General features: G+C 35.4%; 1 pseudogene; it reads right to left on the bottom strand.

Annotated features, from left to right (window-relative positions):
- Window positions 1–5,038: 5,038 nt before the first annotated feature.
- Window positions 5,039–5,249, bottom strand: LOC131751708 (U2 spliceosomal RNA; annotated as a pseudogene).
- Window positions 5,250–18,580: the final 13,331 nt, after the last annotated feature.

Raw genomic sequence — 18,580 nt, 5'->3', positions numbered from 1 at the left:
AGAAGAGAATGCAGAATGTGACAAGACAATCTATCTGTGTTAATAATGTATGTAACAACCTACTTAAAAAAGTGGAAGGAAAAGAAGCTGACCTAAGTAACTTTGGAAACGACTTAAGTCTGTAAAATTAAAGGCAAAAAAAGTGATAAATGAACATTTGTACTCTAATTGAAACAGTTGTTACATTAGGTAAAAGAAATTTTGAATAAAGTATGGACTTTAGTTAGTAATAATATACCAATATTGGTTTGTTAACTATAACAAAGGTACCATACTAATGTAAGATGTCAGTAAGAGGGGAAACTGGGTGCAAGGTATATGGGAACTCTATATAGTATCTTCACAATTTTTCTGTAGATATAAAGTATTCTAAAAAATAAAGTTTAGTAAATATAAGGATTTTGAAGTTGATTAAAGAGAATAAAAAGGATAGAAATCATAGTGGAATAAAAATAGTAACATTAATTGGGATGATATAAATAAATATAAACACATTTCTATTCTAAAAACATTGTCACTGAAATTAAATCTTCACAATGGGTGGAACAGCATATCACACATAGGTACAGAGAGAATTTATGAACTGAAAAATGGAGGAAATTATGTTAATGTAGAGAGAGAGAGAGAGATAAAGAGACTGAAAGTATTAAAAACAGGTTAAAGACAAGGCAAAGGGAATGGAAAGCTCCAATATACATCTAATGGATATTCTGGGAAGATGAAATACAGAAAATGAGAGAGGGGTAGTATTTGAAGATCTGATGATTAAGAATTTAGCAGAATTGATAAAAACCCAAGAATGGCTTGATCAGGGCAAATAAAAATAAATCCACACTCACACATTATAGTAGAACCATGGAACACTTAAGCCAATGAGAAAAATCTTAAAAGCAACCAAAGAGAAAAGAGAAATCACAAGGAACAATAATGATGTTGACAGAATCAAGTTTCTACATCTGTAACACAGAGGAGACCTACTAAATCCCTCATGTAAAGAATGCCACTTTGTGATATCTTTTGTGTGATTTCCTATGAGCCTTTCTTAGGGGCAGAATTTAACTTACCATTGGTGACACGTGCGCTTTTCCTTCTTTCTTATATTTCTGCAGTTACTAGGTAAGGAAAATATTTATTAAAGGGACAAGGATTTGAATATATGTATGTAAAAGAATACATATATTCAATCTTTACTTGTTTCTTCAATCATCCAAGTCAACAAATAATTTTTGAGCTAATTCTAATTAATGGGAACTCTTAGAAAGTCAAAACAACTAAAAATCCCTTATCTCAAAAGTTAGAGTTCTGTCAGAAGACACATATTGATATTATAGCATGATAAATTCATTTGTTTTTTGACTGCACCATGCAGCATGCAGGATCTTAGTTCCTCAACCAGGGATTGAACTCTTGGCCCCTGCAGTGGAACTACGAAGTCCTAACCACTGGACCGCCAGGGAATTCCCCATGATAAATTCTAAGGTAAAGATATGTAACGTAATTTAAGAACTTATACAAGGGCCACTTAACTCAGATTGGAGTTAGAAATGTAATAATTATTTCTCATAAACCCTTCGGGGGAGGAGTGCAAAGAACTTCGCCTGGTTATAACATTTTAGCAGACATATGACAAAGGAAATTACAAAGTTTTTAATCTAAGCAAATCACTTGGATTTGAAGTAAGCTTTCCTTTTCTTCACAACTGTGCCAATTTGGTGATTATGACTTGAGAGCCTTCTGGTTAGGTCACAAATTCATTATTGATGAAAGAGTGTGCTCAGACTGAAGAACAGAGCAGGTGGAATGGTACCCACTTTCCTTCCCAATGGCCAATGAAGAGAGTGTCTTCCATTCTCGCCACACTCGTTTCCTACCTGTATCTCCAAATACCAATGAACCAGTTAAACCAGAGAGGAAATGAGAAGAGGAATAGTGTTTGCACTGTTTGGTGAGTGAAATTCTGTAATTGTCTTGTACTCAAATGCCCAGAATTAAGTAACTAGGTCAATATATCTTCAAATCTAATTGACTAAACAATGCAGTTTACTATTATAACATTGCTTCAATATAGTAATTCTACCATTCTTGACCATCAATAACTAAGTGGATTTTTAAACTATTTTTAAATATAAAAAAATAATGAAACCATAGAAGATGATCACGGGTATGGGTAGGAGTCTGATCCTAGCTAGCTGCACTTGAAGGCATGGTTGTCATTTCCTCACCACAGTGTGTGACACTTTTATTTAGTTTTAAAACTGTAGACAGAGCCACTGATTAAAAACAGGATGTGGGTAAACAGTTATGCATAGGACTTGCTGGACTAGACATGAGCTAAGATAGTGGTTCTGAAACAGCATCTTCAGACCAGTGCTGGCTTGCTGTGTAAGAATCACCTGAGAAACTTGTTAGGATGCAGATTCCCAGGCACCAGATCCCAGAGAGTCTGTCAAATAGGTCTGGGTGGGGTCCAGGAATCTTCCTTTTAAACGAGCTCCCCAAGAGATTCTCATACAGATAGCCAAGGAACCACACTTTGAGAAACACAAGAAGCTTACAATTTCTCTGCCAGCTCTGGTCATGTTAAAGGGCTAGATTGAGTGATAAAGAGAGAAGTATAAGAAAAAATTATGAGAAATCTAAAAATATTAAAAGTGTCTTTAGAAAAAAGCTACCTCCTAGGAATTTCCTGTTTTATTTCCCATCAGGGCTGTGTGAAATCTTTATCCTTTCCAGCCTCTATTACCCCTCATTTTCAGCAAGTGACACTAACCCTTACTCCACTGCAGTGGGAGTCTTCGGAAAGGAGTTTCCTTAATTCCCTTCCCCCATTGACTTCTGTGTCTCTTTCCCTTTGCCCCTGTTTCAGAGATAAGGTACTGACTGAAGTGAATTCATGTTTTTCCCTTCCCTCCCATCTTTTTTACTTACCCACGGATTTCTTCCATTAGGCCTATAAATGTTTTCTATTTTTCCTTATTCTGAATTTAACCAGTTAGACCTGCTTTTCCAGCATGAAGTAGAAAGAAGATCACATCTCTTCAATATTTAATTTCATGAGCCCACGATCTGCTCAGCTTCGCAGGAGGAGATTTTCATTCATGGATCCTGTTCTGCCTTCTTCCCTAAATTCCCCGGGAATCGAGGGTCCTTACTTGGTGGTACTTACTTCCAAACTTCCTGAAAAGAGAAATGGAGAATTTGAAATGCCACTAGTGGGCCCAGGTTCAGTTACTGTTCTGCTACTGTCACAAAATGTTGTTACTGAAATCCTACCCTGTAGAGTTCAAGGCACTGACACCATTCCTTCTCCTGAGCCTTCAAGATCTTGGTATTTCTTGGAAAGAAGCTAGTCTGGGTCATCTGGTATTTAATGCAGCCAAAAGAATGTGAGCTCCCAAGATGGCAGTTCTTTTAGCTTTCAGTCACGTGCTCCATCTTTCGTCTTCAAGACCCCTTTAGTAATGGGATGGCTGAACTGGAAGGAGCTGTGGTCTAATTTTCAAAATGGAGCAACCCCTCTTTGCATGGCTAGCAAGGCTCAGATATTGAGCAAAACCCACCAGTTGAGACTGATCCTTCCCTTTTGGTGAAATCTATTTGTGAGCTTTTCCTGTTAGTGGACCTCATTAAAGACAATCTCAATTTATCAGAGATCTTAAGTAGCTAATTTTAGAGTCTAGGAGAGAGGAACCAGTATTTCTTTTCTGGCTTCTTGATTCTTCTCCAATGGTGTCCAACTTCACATACCAAGGACAACCATTGTTTGCTGATGAAAGGTCCTGTTTTATCTTTACACCTGGGACGTAGGTTGCTACTTGTGTTACAACTAGCTAATTAAAGAGCCATTCTAGTGATTCTTCCCTTATTAACAAAATCATACTTCAAGATAACTTGCTGTCTCCACTTCCAGGCTTAGAGAAATTTGTCATAATTTTATATGCCTTAAATATATGTGTATATATATGTGATATATGTGTGTATATATATATATATAAATACACATGCATATGTATACATCTGTATATATGCATCTTGACTGATTTCTTCTTGCATCTGTTGCTGTATCTTTTTCCTTCTGTTAACAACTAATCTTGGAAAAGTGTCATTGACAGCCTTCTAAAGAACAGTGTTATGTTTTTTTTTAAATTAAACTTTATTTTCCTCAACCTCTTTGTAACATTTGATATCTGTGATCAGACTCTTTCCTTTATGAAATGCTCTGCTCCTGCCTTCTTGATTATTCCTTTTTTGATTCCTCTTTCAGCCACTTAAATGGAGCCATTCCTTAGGTTCTCTCCTCTCTATACTCTTTTCCTTGCGGTTCTCATCTTCTGTTACAACTTCAAATATCACTGCTGTATACCTCAGCCATTTTCCCAGACCAGAATTCCTTGCTCTTAATCTAACCCTCTGACCTTATCTTTCCCTGTCTCTTCTACATATCCTGTATTTTAATTGTATTGAATGAACAAACTTTTCTGTCTCTATGACTACAGAGATTAGAGAGAATGCATAAATGAGTGGTGTGGGCCAGGTAAAGAAATCATTTTGGAACAGACACTCAGCCTCTGTGTCAGGACAACAGGGAAAGGTGGGCACTCAGGAGGTTATGGCCAGGAAACCAGCTGCTACTCAGCTCCACTGAATTGTTTTTCAGGTTTTGTTTCCTTCCATCCCTCCTTCTTTCCTTCCTTCCCTCCTTTCTTCCTTCTTCCCTCCCTCCCTCTCTTCCTTTTCTTTCTTTCCTTTGAAAGATTGTATTTAAATACTTAAGAGACTTAAAATCTGTCACAGAATTTGCAGGCCAGTAATAATGAGTTCCTTCCCTTTTTCTGTCATCGGAATTGGCACATGAACCAACTCCGGGTAGAAAGATACATTGAACTTTGAAGTGGTATATAGCCAGGCCAATACTGAGTTGACTTTCACTGCTTTTAGCAAAATCTTTGGATTTTAATACATGATCATGTTTGCAGTATCTATGCTAATTTTACAATTCAAGATTGTAAATCCACATGCTTTACTTTTGGGCAATTGGAGGTTTTTGATTGTTGCTATTTTAAGGGGAAGAATTTCACATTCAAAATGGTCCAGAAGACATTTATTGATGTTTTTGCCTTAAAAACAAAAAAACTTAAAAATGTTGTGTATGCATCACTAAGCATGGAACAGACAAAAATTTGGCAGTCATTTTAAACTGATAAGAACAGATACTACACTTGATGTTAGCCTAAAGGCCAAGAAGTGATGGCAGTCATTTTAGAAAGGCAACAGAAATATGTGTGCCCTTTGGGTTTATTTTGGAAACAAAAAAGAATTTGAAAATGTCAGGTTTACAAGAGCAGAATCCCCTTGCGTGGTGTCAGAACAGGGAACGTGCTTAGCAGGAATCAAGCATGGATCATTGACAGTCCTCAAATGAGAATGTTCATGAGCATAGTTGCCTGGCAGTGACAAAACAATTTTTGTGCTGTTATTAAGTCAATTAAAAATGTTCGGGCTTCCCTGGTGGCGCAGTGGTCGAGAGTCCGCCTGCTGATGCAGGGGACACGGGTTCGTGCCCCGGTCCGGGAAGATCCCACATGCCGCGGAGCGGCTGGGCCCATGAGCCATGGCCGCTGAGCCTGTGCGTCTGGAGCCTGTGAGTCCGGAGCCTGTGCTCCGCAACGGGAGAGGCCACAACAGTGAGAGGCCCACGTAACAAAAAAACAAAAAAAGATGTTCACAGTTAACTCCTCTTCACTTCCTCAGAGGTATTTTTGTCAAAACTTTGGTGAGTTTCTTATAGGCCTTTGTCTGGGCATTGATATATTAAATTGTGGTTTTAAAAAATATATATATATATAATTTATATATTAAATTGTACTTTTTAATATCTAAAAAACCAAAAACGTTTAATATACTTATATAAACTGAATTATACCATATATAATGCTCAGCAACTTGATGTTTTAAATTTCATTAGAGTCCACTTCTTTTTGTAAAATTTACAATCAAGTTTTTAATATCTAAAGCCCTTTAAAATTTAATTATGTTACCTTGAAATGTTTTCTTCTAATTAGCATTTTAACTATCTTAAATGAGTCCCTTGCTTATGCTAATGATTTCCTGATTTTATTCTTTCTTGTCTATGTTAGTTACAGATATCCAGTCACTCCACTCCCACCCTATCCTTCTTATCCTATTTGAGGTTTAAGAATACCCAAAACTTTCTAGTACTGAATATGGTCCTGACTCTTAACCGAACCGTTTTCCTCATTGTAGCCTTTTGGTCTATCAAGGTAATACTAGCCTTAGGGTTGATCTCCCAGAGAGTTTCTGAAAGGTTGGTATGGTCTTGTCCTTGAAGGCTTGGTAGAACTCAACTGTAAAATCACCTAGGTCTACTATTTACTTTGCAGAAAAACTTTAAAATTTTGATTTGATTTTCTGTACTAATTTTAGGATAATTCTGTTTCTTCTTGGGACATTTTTAATAGTTTATGTATTTCTAGAACTGTTCATTTTGTGTAACTTTTCAGAGACTTTAGCATAATATTTTTCATAGTATCATTTTATTTACTTTTTAATCTCCACTAACTTTCTGGTTATATTACCTTTTAAAAATCCTAATATTTTTTTGTCTCTTTTCATCTTCCTTCTTCAATCTTGGCAGAGCCTTGTCTATTTTATTAGTCTTTAGAGAATAAACTTTTACCTTTGTTGAATTTATTGTATTTTTGGTTTTGATTTTATTAACTTTTGCTCTTTTAAAATTTTCTTCTTCCTACTACTTTCTTCAAATTTAGTCTACTGTTCTATTTCTAATTTCTCATGATGGATTTGTATTTTCTAAAGTAATAATTGAAGGCCATAGCTTTCTTTCTGATGACTAGTTTGGATGCATCCCACACGTTTTGACAAATATTTGATATATGGTTTTTTTAATTGTTATTTGGTACTAAATATTTTAAGTTTGCATTATTACTTATTTTATAAATGAGCTATATAGAATTGTGTTTTATATTTCCAAATGTATGGGATGCTTTAACTTTTTGTTAATTTGTTAATTAATTATAATGCAAATAATATGGTTTGCATGATGCATTGTGTTTAACATGAGCTGAGATTTTCTTTAGCTTTTTACATGGTCAAGTTTTTCTTGCTCCACCTTTATTGGAGCAGATGTGTATTCTCTAATTTCTGGCTGTAGAGTTATATATAATTCACCCTTCTGTGCATGGACAGTGAGAAATGTGTTTGAAAGTCTTCCACTTCGGGTTAGATTAGTCAGTTTCTCATGTTTAAATAATATTTTGCTTTATGTATTCTGAAGCTATTTTATTAGATGTATAAAAGTTTAGAATTATTATATCTTTCTGATGACTGGCTACTTTCAGCACTTTGTAGAGATGTCTTTGTCCCTATAATACTTTTGTATTAAAGTCCATATTTCTAATATTAATATATATATTTCAGAATTTTTAATTCTTGTTCTTATTTGCCAGGTATATCATCTTCCATGATTTCCATGTTTTTGGATCTTTATTTATTTAAACATATTTATTGGAGTGTAATTGCTTTACAATGGTGTGTTACTTTCTGCTTTATAACAAAGTGAATCAGCTATACATACACGTATATCCCCATATATCCTCCCTCTTGTGTCTCTCTCCCACCCTCCCTATCCCACCCCTCTAGGTGGTCACAAAACACCTAGCTGATCTTCCCGTGCTATGTGGCTGCTTCCCACTAGCTATCTGTTTTACATTTGGTAGTGTATATATCTCCATGGCACTCTCTCACTTCATCCCAGCTTACCCTTCCCCCTCCCTGTGTCCTCAAGTCCATTCTTTATGTCTGTGTCTTTACTCCTGTCCTGCCTTCGAGGTTCTTCAGAACCTTTTTTTGTTTTTTTTTTTTAGATTCCATATATATATGTGTTAGCGTACAGTATTTGTTTTTCTCTTTCTGACTTATTTCACTTTGTATAACAGACTCTAGGTCCATCCACCTCACTACAAATAACTCAACTTCCTTTCTTTTTATGGCTGAGTAATATTCCATTGTTCATGTGTGCCACATCTTCTTTATCCATTCATCTGTCAATGGACACTTAGGTTGCTTCCATGTCCTGGCTATTGTAAATAGTGTTGCAGTGAACACTGTGGTACATGATTCTTTTTGAATTATGTTTTTCTCAGGGTATATATGCCCAGTAGTGGGATTGCTGGGTCATATGGTGGTTCTATTTTTAGTTTTTTAAGGAACCTTCATACAGTTCTCCATAGTGGCTGTATCAATTTACATTCCCACCAACAGTGCAAGAGGGTTCCCTTTTCTCCACACCCTCTCCAGCATTTATTGTTTGTAGATGTTTTGATGATGGCCATTCTGACTGCTGTGAGGTGATTCCTCATTGTAGTTTTGATTTGCATTTCTCTAATGATAACTGATGTTGAGCATCCTTTCATGTGTTTGTTGGCAATCTGTATGTCTTCTTTGAAGAAATGTCTGTTTAGGTCTTCTGCCCATTTTTGAATTGGGTTGTTTGTTTTTTTCATATTGAGCTGCTTATAAATTTTGGAGATTAATCCTTTGTCAATTGCTTCATTTGCAAATATTTTCTTCCATTCTGAGGGTTGTCTTTCATCTTGTTTATGGTTTCCTTTCATGTGCAAAAGCTTTTAAATTTCATTAGGTCCCATTTGTTTATTTTTGTTTTTATTTCCATTCCTCTAGGAGGTGGGTCAAAAAGGATCTTGCTGTGATTTATGTCATAGAGTGTTCTCCCTATGTTTTCCTTTAAGAGTTTTATAGTATCTGGCCTTACGTTTATGTATTTAATCCATTTTAAGTTTATTTTTGTGTATGGTGTTAGGGAGTGTTCCAATTTCATTCTTTTACATGTAGCTGTCCAGTTTTCCCAGCACCACTTATTGAAGAGGCTGTCTTTTCTCCACTGTATATTCTTGCTTCCTTTATCAAAAATAAGGTGACCATATGTGCGTGGGTAGCTTGATGGTTGTTGCATGGAGCCTGGTCTTAGTGTTGAGATGGAGATCTCTTGGTGAGCTTTCGCCAGTTGATATTACATGGAGCTGGGAGGTTTCTGGTGGACCAATGTCTGAACTAGGCTCTCCCACCTCAGAAGCACAGGCCGACACCCAGCTGGAGCACCAAGACCCTGTCAACCACACAGTATGAATCAGGAACTAATCCAGGTCTGTGGATTTCAGTAGTAAAAAGCAGTCCAAAATGTCTGGCTTCATGGAGTTTATACATTTCCTCACAATCTGGAAGGGAAAATCCTTGAGGACAGGGAATATCCTTGTTTCTCTAGTGCATATTACAATGCCTGGTCCATCACAGAAACTCAATGTGTAATTGGGAAGAACAAATCTGACTCTATACTGGGTCAGTTTCTTTTACTTTTACTTTAACCTTTGTATTCGTTTGCTTTTGCTTAGTCATATTAGCTCAAGCAGGCATGAAACCTAGCAGGACCCTGTGGGGCCCTCGCAAGTACAAATCCTTCCTGTGTCCCTCATTTCTTGTTTGTAGGAAATAGGCTTCATTCAGTTTCCTAGACCTTCCCTGAGTTCCAAAGGGCCTAGATCTTTATTTTTTAAATGTCTCTTTTGAACAATTTTTAAAAGCTTATCCTTAAAAAGTCTATTTTTTAGTTGGAATATTTAGTTTCATTTTATTTATTTTGATAAATGAATTTTTTGTCCTAGTATTTTATATTGTGCTATTGATTTGCTTTTTCAATGCTTCCTAAAATGCTCTTTTTTAAATGAGTGGATTTTTTTTTCCCTCTATTGGGTTGGGTTTGAGAGTATACTTCCTATTTCTATACTCTTAATGGGTACCCTTGAACTTGTACCTTGTTCATTTAATAACCTAGTAAGGCCTGAAGTTAATAAAAACAGTTAACCTCCTCTTTTGAAGAAAGCAAGAATATTATCCATTAACTCTGATCATCCTTCTCTTCACTTGCATGCTATTATTTTCCATTATTTGAATTCTAACTATACAAATTAAATATAATAGCTATTATTTTATAAAGACAATATTTATGACCCTTATTGTGATTAATTCCTTCTTGTTTCTCAGACAGTCCTGAGATAATTTTCTTTCTTCCAAATATTGATCCATTAGAAAATCCTTTAGTGAAAATCTAGTGGTGAATACTCTTTTTTGAATACAAAAAAACCCTTTATTTCATATTTTATGAAATAAAGATTTTATAGATTCATAATTATAGGCATGTAGCAATTTCTCTCAACACCTAGAAGATTTTATTTTATGACTTTATTAATTTTTTGCCCTTGAGAAGTCTGCTATCAGTTTATTGTCCTTCTTAGGTTGTTTTTTTAAGTGGATAATTTTTATATCTTCATTTTATCTATAATAATCTACCTTTTTTCACTGCAATATGTATAGGTGTTGATTTCTTTTGTTTATCTTGATTGGCATATATTTTGCTTTCCGTATCTAGGACTTCTTATTTTTTATCAGTTCTGGGAATTTTTCAGCTATATCTCTTGAATATCACCTTGCCTTCATTCTCTCTATTTTTTCTCCTTCTGCATATTTAATTAGATGTATGTTGGATAATTCCATTCTATGCTTCTGTGTTTTAACTTCTATTTTGCATTTTGCCTCTCTTAGTTTCACTGTGTTTCCCTCTTGATTTCATAACATTTAACTAATTCTGGATAATTTCTTCAGAGTGTTCTTTTATCTGCATCAAATATCCTATTCAACTCATTCACTGAAAGTTTAATTTCAATGCTTATATCCCCTAAATGTTCTACTTGTTGTTTTTTTCAAATTTTCATCATTATTTAGTACTCTTTTGTCCCTTGCTCATTTAAAAAAAATCAATTTTTCATTTTTAAAAATACCTAGTACATAGCTATTTTATATTCTGATATCTGATATGTGATAGTTCCAATGTCTGAAGACCTTGATGATACAATCTATTGTTTCCAGTGACTCTTACCCAGGGTGACTTGTTTCCTTGGTGTGTTCTTGATCATTATAGCTCTTCACTGAATACCTTTTCAGAGTTCATAATCCTTTTAACTTTCAAGAGCGTAGGGCTGTAGTGCTTAATTTTCTTCTATTTCTTAGGGTACTGTTAGATTTTTTTTGCTTGTTCTTATCCTTTTATTCATTTTTTAAAAATTTTGTAGCTTTCAGTTGAGGTTCCTATGTTGGAATCTTTATTTTTATTATTCCTGTTCCTGAATGAGGAAATAAATGTGTACCTGCACTTTGATTACGAGCATTATGGACCAGCACCCCTGGTCTGAGCTGGAGCCATGGACAGCTTCAGATCAGGAATGTTGCCTCACAAGTCCTCATCAATTCAACAGTTTTCTGACCTTGTAGCACTTTTCCCTTCAGGGTGAGCAGGTGACTAGTCAGAGGTCATATTGGGTTTCGCGCATCTTGGCTTACGATGGTCTTAAAAGTGATCATTCTGCATTTATTTCTGCTCAGTTGCATTCATACTTAATTGCAAGTCTGGTTTTTGTTTCCCTGTTATTCTCCTCCTCCTCGGGTTACCTCCAGATGGTGGTTTGAGGTCAAATATCCCATCCTCGGTGGTAGTTTCTCCTGTGCTATTTTCATGATGTTGGCTTTGACATTCTTAGGGCTCTACCATGAGTCTTCTGCAGAAGCCGTGCCCTTAATCCTCCTTATGTTATATAAAATGCCATCAGAAGAGTCTTTGAGTGATCCTCTGGCTTACTTTAAGATGCTTAAGTTTATAGCTTCTTCCCTCATTTTGGCCCACATTTTACTGAACTCAGTAGATTTTGCATGATCGTTCCCCTTGATTTTTTTTTTTTATGTTTGTTTGTTTGGTTGTATGGTAGCACTTTTCTAAACTTATGAATGTAATGTTCCTCCCCGTTTAAAACTTTTTTGGTACTTTTGGTAGATTTCAACGAAAAGTCTAGAATAGATATATCTTTAATTCGACATATTTTCCTGAAATTCCAAACCAAACAATTTTAGAAGAATGGAACTAAATGCAAGGCCTGCTTCTTTTTCAATATAAGCCTGAAGGATGGTCCTTTGATGTGGTTTGGTATGAGATACCATCTAAGGAGGCCAACCCAAACAGCAAAGCAAGAGAAAGGTTTAAACACTATGAACTTCTTCCCAGAAAATATTTTTAGGAGACTCTCTTTCTCCCATGTTACTTTGATTATAAAGAGTGACACCTTGCATTTCTGTTTCTATCTACAAGAGTCTTACAGATATTTTGGGTCACAAAAATACTGTGGGAGCTTTTACTTATAGCCTCTCCTCTCCTTAGAACTTGAACAGTAGCTCACATGGAGACTGGGGTTTGAGCCAAAGGACAAATCCAAGCAAAATTAACCATCACCAACTGTAGCATTTTAACAGCACATAATCAGGTAGAAGTCTTTCCAGGAAGCTTCTCTATCCTGCTATTATTGCAACTTGGTGTTCATAGGACCTGAGATACACCTAAGCATATTTGCATAGAGTTTATCATTTCTATTCAAAAACACTGTTGGGTAGAATTAAAATTTTAGTTAGTATTTATTTAATGCTTACTATGTACGCTATAGCACTCTTTAAACTCTACACATACATTATCTCATATTTACTGATCATAATCTGAGAGCCAGTTATATTATTATTCTCATTTTTCATATGAGGAGATTGGGAGATTGTGGGTCATTAAGGTTTTATGTCTTGCCCAAGGTACTCATAGCTAATAAAAAGTGACATTAATCCAGTTTTATAATGCCTAAGAGTTTGAGTTTGTAGTCGCATAGCTCTGGAATCAAATCCTGTCCCTGCTTTTTGCAAGCTTTGTAATGTTGGACAAGACACAACTTTTCTGAGCCTCGGTTTCCTCAGACATAACATGGAGATAATAGCAGCATCTACCTATAGAGATTTGTGAGGATCAAATAGAATATGTTATGCATAGAGCTTAGGACCAAGCCTGGCACATACTAAGACTCAATAAATGCTAGCTATAAAAAATAAATAATTCATATCTTCATTGAAAGCAAGAGGTTACAGAAGAGGAGGGAATTCCTGCAAATCAATCTGATAATCAGAGTTTTATGAAATTCATACCTAGTGATACTTGCAAGAGGAAAAGGAAATGGAATAGTTCTTTTAATAAGTTTACTTGGAAAAAAAAGAAACCCAATATGGAGATTTTCATAGGCTGCTTAAGAAAATGACCACAAATTGTCAGACTGTGTCCGATATCAGGCTGCTTGTTTTGAAGAATTTGATCCCATAAGTTATGGTTAAACACCAGGAGGCTGTTATTGGTAAGTGGAAATGTTTGAGCAGAAGCTTACGAGATCTACCGGTGCTGTTAAAGAGTACAGTGAAAGGGTTGAGAGCTTGGACTTTGGAATCAGATGCTGGTGTTTCTGTCTACTAATTATATGACCTTGCCCTATGTTTTTAATCTTTAAAATGGAGATGAAAATATTATATACCTCATAAAGTTGTTGGGTGATTAAATGAGATTGTTAATGTAAGCTCTGAGTACAGTGCCTGGTCCATAATAAAGATTCAACAAATGTTAATTATGTTTAAAAACTGCCACACTTTGGCATTTATCTCTGCAACTCCTTTAAAAGGGTGAAAGTTGGGAAATTCTTCCATTGGTTTTAGAATTCCTCTTTACTTACAGATAATCCTACTTGAGTTCTTATAACTTAGACCATTCCATTCCAACTAAGTTCACCTTAAATAAATCCACACTCGGTGTTCTTCTCCAGATACTCTGATCCTTTCTCTTAAAACGCCTTTGAGAGAGAAGAAATTGCCTGTCTTGTTAGCCTTTTACTTTCACTTATTCCCTTTTTCCCTAAGCCTGTAAAAAAGGTGTTTCTCATTATCCTTTGTCCTGAGCTTCTAAGTTAACAAGAAGTGTATTTGTGTAAAGAGGTGCTTAACTCATTGCCAATAATAAAATATCTCAGTGTAATTACAGAGGAGGATGCAGTATTTTAAGGGAAAATGGAATTATAGAACTCATTGAATTTTCTTATTTCTTGAATAGATGCTGTTTTCCTTTAAATACAAATTGATATCGTTTTGCCACCTATGCTAGTGATAACACTGTGAATTAGATGTGAAAGTGTTTTAGGTATTACATACCATGGGTCAAATATTTCCAAGGTAATCTCTCATTTATGTCTTTGAGCAACTCCATGAGATTAATTTTTGAATCTAAATTTTACAGTTAAGGACATTGCGGCTCAGAAAGGTAAAGTAATTAGCCTGAGATGACCTGGCTGGTGAGTGATGGAACATGAATGCAAACATGTCTTTCTTACTAGATACTTTGTGCTCTTTTTGCAATACCACATGGCTTTCCAATAAAGTATCTTAAACACGTGAATTAAGCTGTAATGCGTAATCTTGCTTTTGACATTTTTTCTCAGGTTTACCTTAACCATCTATATATACTAGTTATTTTTTTTCCATTGATGGAAAAGATTGTTTCTAGAGGGGCACACTGGTACTTGCTGATAAACAATAAAAAGGAAAACTTGTTCTCTACCTTTGTATCACTACTTTTATATCTTATATAAAAATAATGTGTCCCACCCTCCAGCCCCATTATCCAATTTACCTTGGCCATTTTACCATGAAAAGTTCTATAGAAATACTCCAAATTTAACTCAAGTACCACTTTGTTTTATTTACTCATGTTGACAAAATATCTTCTGTAACTGTTATAAAAGTTAGTTAAAACAGTTTAGAGCTTTGAATCTTTAAATTTCTTCTATTCTTTATCCATGGTTAAAAGGAGCTGACCATTATGTAATGAGCTGGTAAAATTGGATGCTTGCAATTACCTCGAGATTTACAGAACTAAAGCTTTATAATGTTTTCTACAACCCAAGTCTACTTTCATGAGATTCTTATTGAAATTTCCCTGCATCATTTATAAGGTTATGAAACTACGTTTACCAAAATACCAAGGGCCATGCAGTTCAAGGCAGATCTTTCCTTGTATAATAATATTTGTACTTCAAGGACATAGTCTGAGATCCTATGCTATTCTTCCTCTAAGTATAAAGGGTTCTGAGCATTATCCTTGTAATAGTAATACAGATTGCAGACTTGTTCTCTTGGTTTTTACTGTTCACCTCCACAAATACAAAGTTTTGATAGACATATGTGATTTTTTTCAAGTGCCTGTCACAAAGCATTCAGACTTTTGCCTTGCCTGGAATCCTGATACGTGATTTCTAGAGTAGCCAACAAAGAGAATGGAAAAAAAATATAGAGAGAAGAAAGGCCTGAAATGCAGTAGTTTGGACCCCAATTCTCTGCAGAGTTTTTCCTTCAGCATTTCATAAAATTCGTTTCACTAGACTTCTCTTTCACTAAGAGAACTAACTTACTAAACCAAAGGTTAGGTTCAGATTTTTTTTTTCCACTGAGAAATTCATTAGAAGATTATAAGTATGCCTCCCTCAAGTAGACTTGTTTTAAATTTTTCTATTAACAAAGACACATTATCAGTCTTGGCCACCTTTTGAACTCACTCAGTTCAAAACTTCCTCAGTTCAAAAGCACACAGGAACTGATGTTTAGAAATGAATTTGCTTTGTATTTTCCAGGCATGTTTCAGGCTTTTCCCCTCTGTTTCTTTCATCCTCTTTGTCTATACATATTTTTTTAACTTTCATTTTGTTTTCTCTTTTCTATGTCCATATCTATGCTGACCAAATTTTATTGAAATTATGTAATAGGGTTGTGGCACTTCATTAAACATTGTGAAAAATTTATAGTCTAGTGTAAAACATAAAGACAGTAGTAGAATAATGTGTTATAATAGAGGAAGGACATGGAAAATTCCACAAATCCAGAAGCCCTGGTCTTCCTGCAATGATCACAGAATTAGAAACAGCATTTACTTACTTTTGTTTCTATGGGGGTCTCACAATGCATTGTTCTGCACTTCTCTAATATCTAGTAGACTCTTCCTCATTCTCAAACCTTCTGTTATGTAGATACTCTTTATTTTTATTATCAACTATGAACTCCTACCATGCAACACAGAGATTGGTACAAAATGGACTGAAGAATAAAGTACAAAAATTGCTGCCTCATTTCCTCATCTTAACTTCACGTGTCACATCAATCATAACACCCATTGACTTTACTTCCAAAATACATCCTGAATCTGACCACCTCTCAAAGTCACCATTTCTTCTCTGCACCCACCTTCAATGGTAGTCCAAGCCATCACTTTTTCTGTCTGTATTACTGAGTGTTTCAAAATCCTAAATGACTTCCTTACTTCCATTCCTATTTGCCAAATAACCAGAGTAAGCTCTTGAAAATGTAAACTAGGTCCTATTGGTCCATTGCTAAAAACTCTTCAGTTGCTCCTTCCCATGGAACTTAGATTAAATATAAACTCATCATCAAGGTTCCCATGTCCTTGCAGAATCTGGCTCTCATTTATCACACTGACCACATCTCCAACCACATTCTGATTTCTGTGCTTCTGCTGCAGTGGCCTCCCTTCCCTGAATATGTCATGTTTACCATTGTGATTCCCTCTGCTTTAACCATCCTTCCTCCCACTGTTTAAGTGACAGGTTTCTCATCACTCAGTTCTTCTCAGAGTCTGCCATAAGAATTCAGTAGAAATAAGCTCTTCCTTGTCCCCATCTCTGTAGCTTTTCCTGATTCTGTTACCCAGTTTCTTTTTCTATAACACTTATCTCCTTGTGGAATTATATATATATTTATTTATTTCATTGTTCAATGTCTGCCTTCCTAAAATAGAATTATGAATTTATGAGAGAAGTATATTCATTTGTCTTGTTGACTGCAGTATCCTTAGCCTTGGGATACTCAATAAATGTTGAATGAATGACTATCTAAAGAGATTCATGCATTGAGGAAAAAAAGATGCATGCTACCTCCTATTTAGATTATGAGTTCTTTATGAGTTAGCCACAACAGGAATATTTGTCTCAAACATGCTATTGTCATGCACATAAGGATATTTAAATAACTCATCCACTTGTCATTTTAGTAACTAAGAATTTACTGCAGCTTCCTGGCTACTCAGTGAAATGATTCTCAGACACTAAATATGTATCGCATTAAAATAAACATTAAAAAAAGTTTAGATGTGTGTGTGACCAAAAAAAAACCAGGAAATCTATTTTTAGTGATATTTCATGTGATTCTTAATTATTATCCCTGCTTATTCCAGAGAACAAGAAATGTGTCATAACAGACTCTTGGGTTTTTCACCTAAGATTTATTGTTTAAGTTGTAACTCCATGTGATTTGCAAAGGCTAATAAGAAATATAGAATAATTAGTGGTTGTATACATAAGAATCATTAAGGGCAATCGAATGGGAAAAACATGGAGAAGGGAATGGTGAAAATCAAGGCAGAACAATTGGCTAGCCGTGAGTTTGTCATCTAGAAACGTGCTTGAAATTCCAAATGCCCAATTTTCTTCTGAGCACCAAACAGTTACTCTACAGTTGCTTGAAAGAATGTACTTTGATAACTGGAGATACGGAGGGAAACAAAATCCTGTGATTTTAATCATTTTTGGATTATTGATCAAGGGTATTATAGAAATTTTTGTACTTATAAAAAATTATATCATTTGATTCCTACATCCTGGAAGGCAGATGATAGTCTCCACATGTTTCAAATGAGGAAACAGAGTCTCAAGAGAGATAAAGAGATTTGCTTAAATTCAGCAAGTAAAAGGCAGGATGGAACATGTTAAATACATGCTTGTGTCTGTATGCTTATATCTTATTCTCATTTCTCTCTTTTGTCTCACTTGTTAACTAATGGTCTGGATTAGAGGCTTCTGTTGGAAGAAGTAATATTATGTTCAATTAATGCTTTGTAGCAAATATGATGCCAGTAAGTCTAATATTTCCAGAAGACCTAAAATCTAGTTTATCAATATGATAAAATAAGTTCATAGTTATTCTCTAATGTAATAGAATACTATTGTTGGAAAAGACTATGGTGGAGATCTTATTTAATCTTCATAAAGAGCAAAACCTCCTTCTGAAACATTCCTAAGAGCTGGTGGTATTGGATAGGTCATTGAAAGTGTCTGCCATTCATATCCCTGCTTAAGAACTTCCTTCATATAGGTTGCAAAACGTTTGCTATCATGTGACAGCAACATCCTGGTCACCGCTGAGTGGATTATGCTGGATAGCTTTCCCCAAGGCAGCTATCTGGAGAAAGTAGTATGAAAGACAGCCTCATGAGAGAAATCTAATAGTGATGCACTAAACTGGATGTTGACAGGTCAATACAATAAGATGATCTCCTACAAAGTTTTAAAGTAAGTCATGGAGAAAATCATCAGATAACAGAGCTGTCAGAAGCCAAACAACAGAGAAAGAAACTAGTGAGTACAAACCATGCAGCAGGTTCTCCTGCCCTGAAGCATAAGAAGTCATGAATAGGAGAAGCCATGAGATGGAAAGAAGTTAGTCAGTTGTGGGACTGGTCAAAGCAGTTGGAGCAGTAAAGAGGAGAAGTTCAGTCACAAGCATA

The sequence above is a fragment of the Kogia breviceps genome, chromosome 2, assembly GCF_026419965.1.
Source record: "Kogia breviceps isolate mKogBre1 chromosome 2, mKogBre1 haplotype 1, whole genome shotgun sequence".
NCBI classification, from domain to species: Eukaryota; Metazoa; Chordata; class Mammalia; order Artiodactyla; family Physeteridae; genus Kogia; species Kogia breviceps.
Note: the sequence above shows the minus strand (reverse complement) of the source record. Positions and strands in the feature narration are given on the sequence as shown.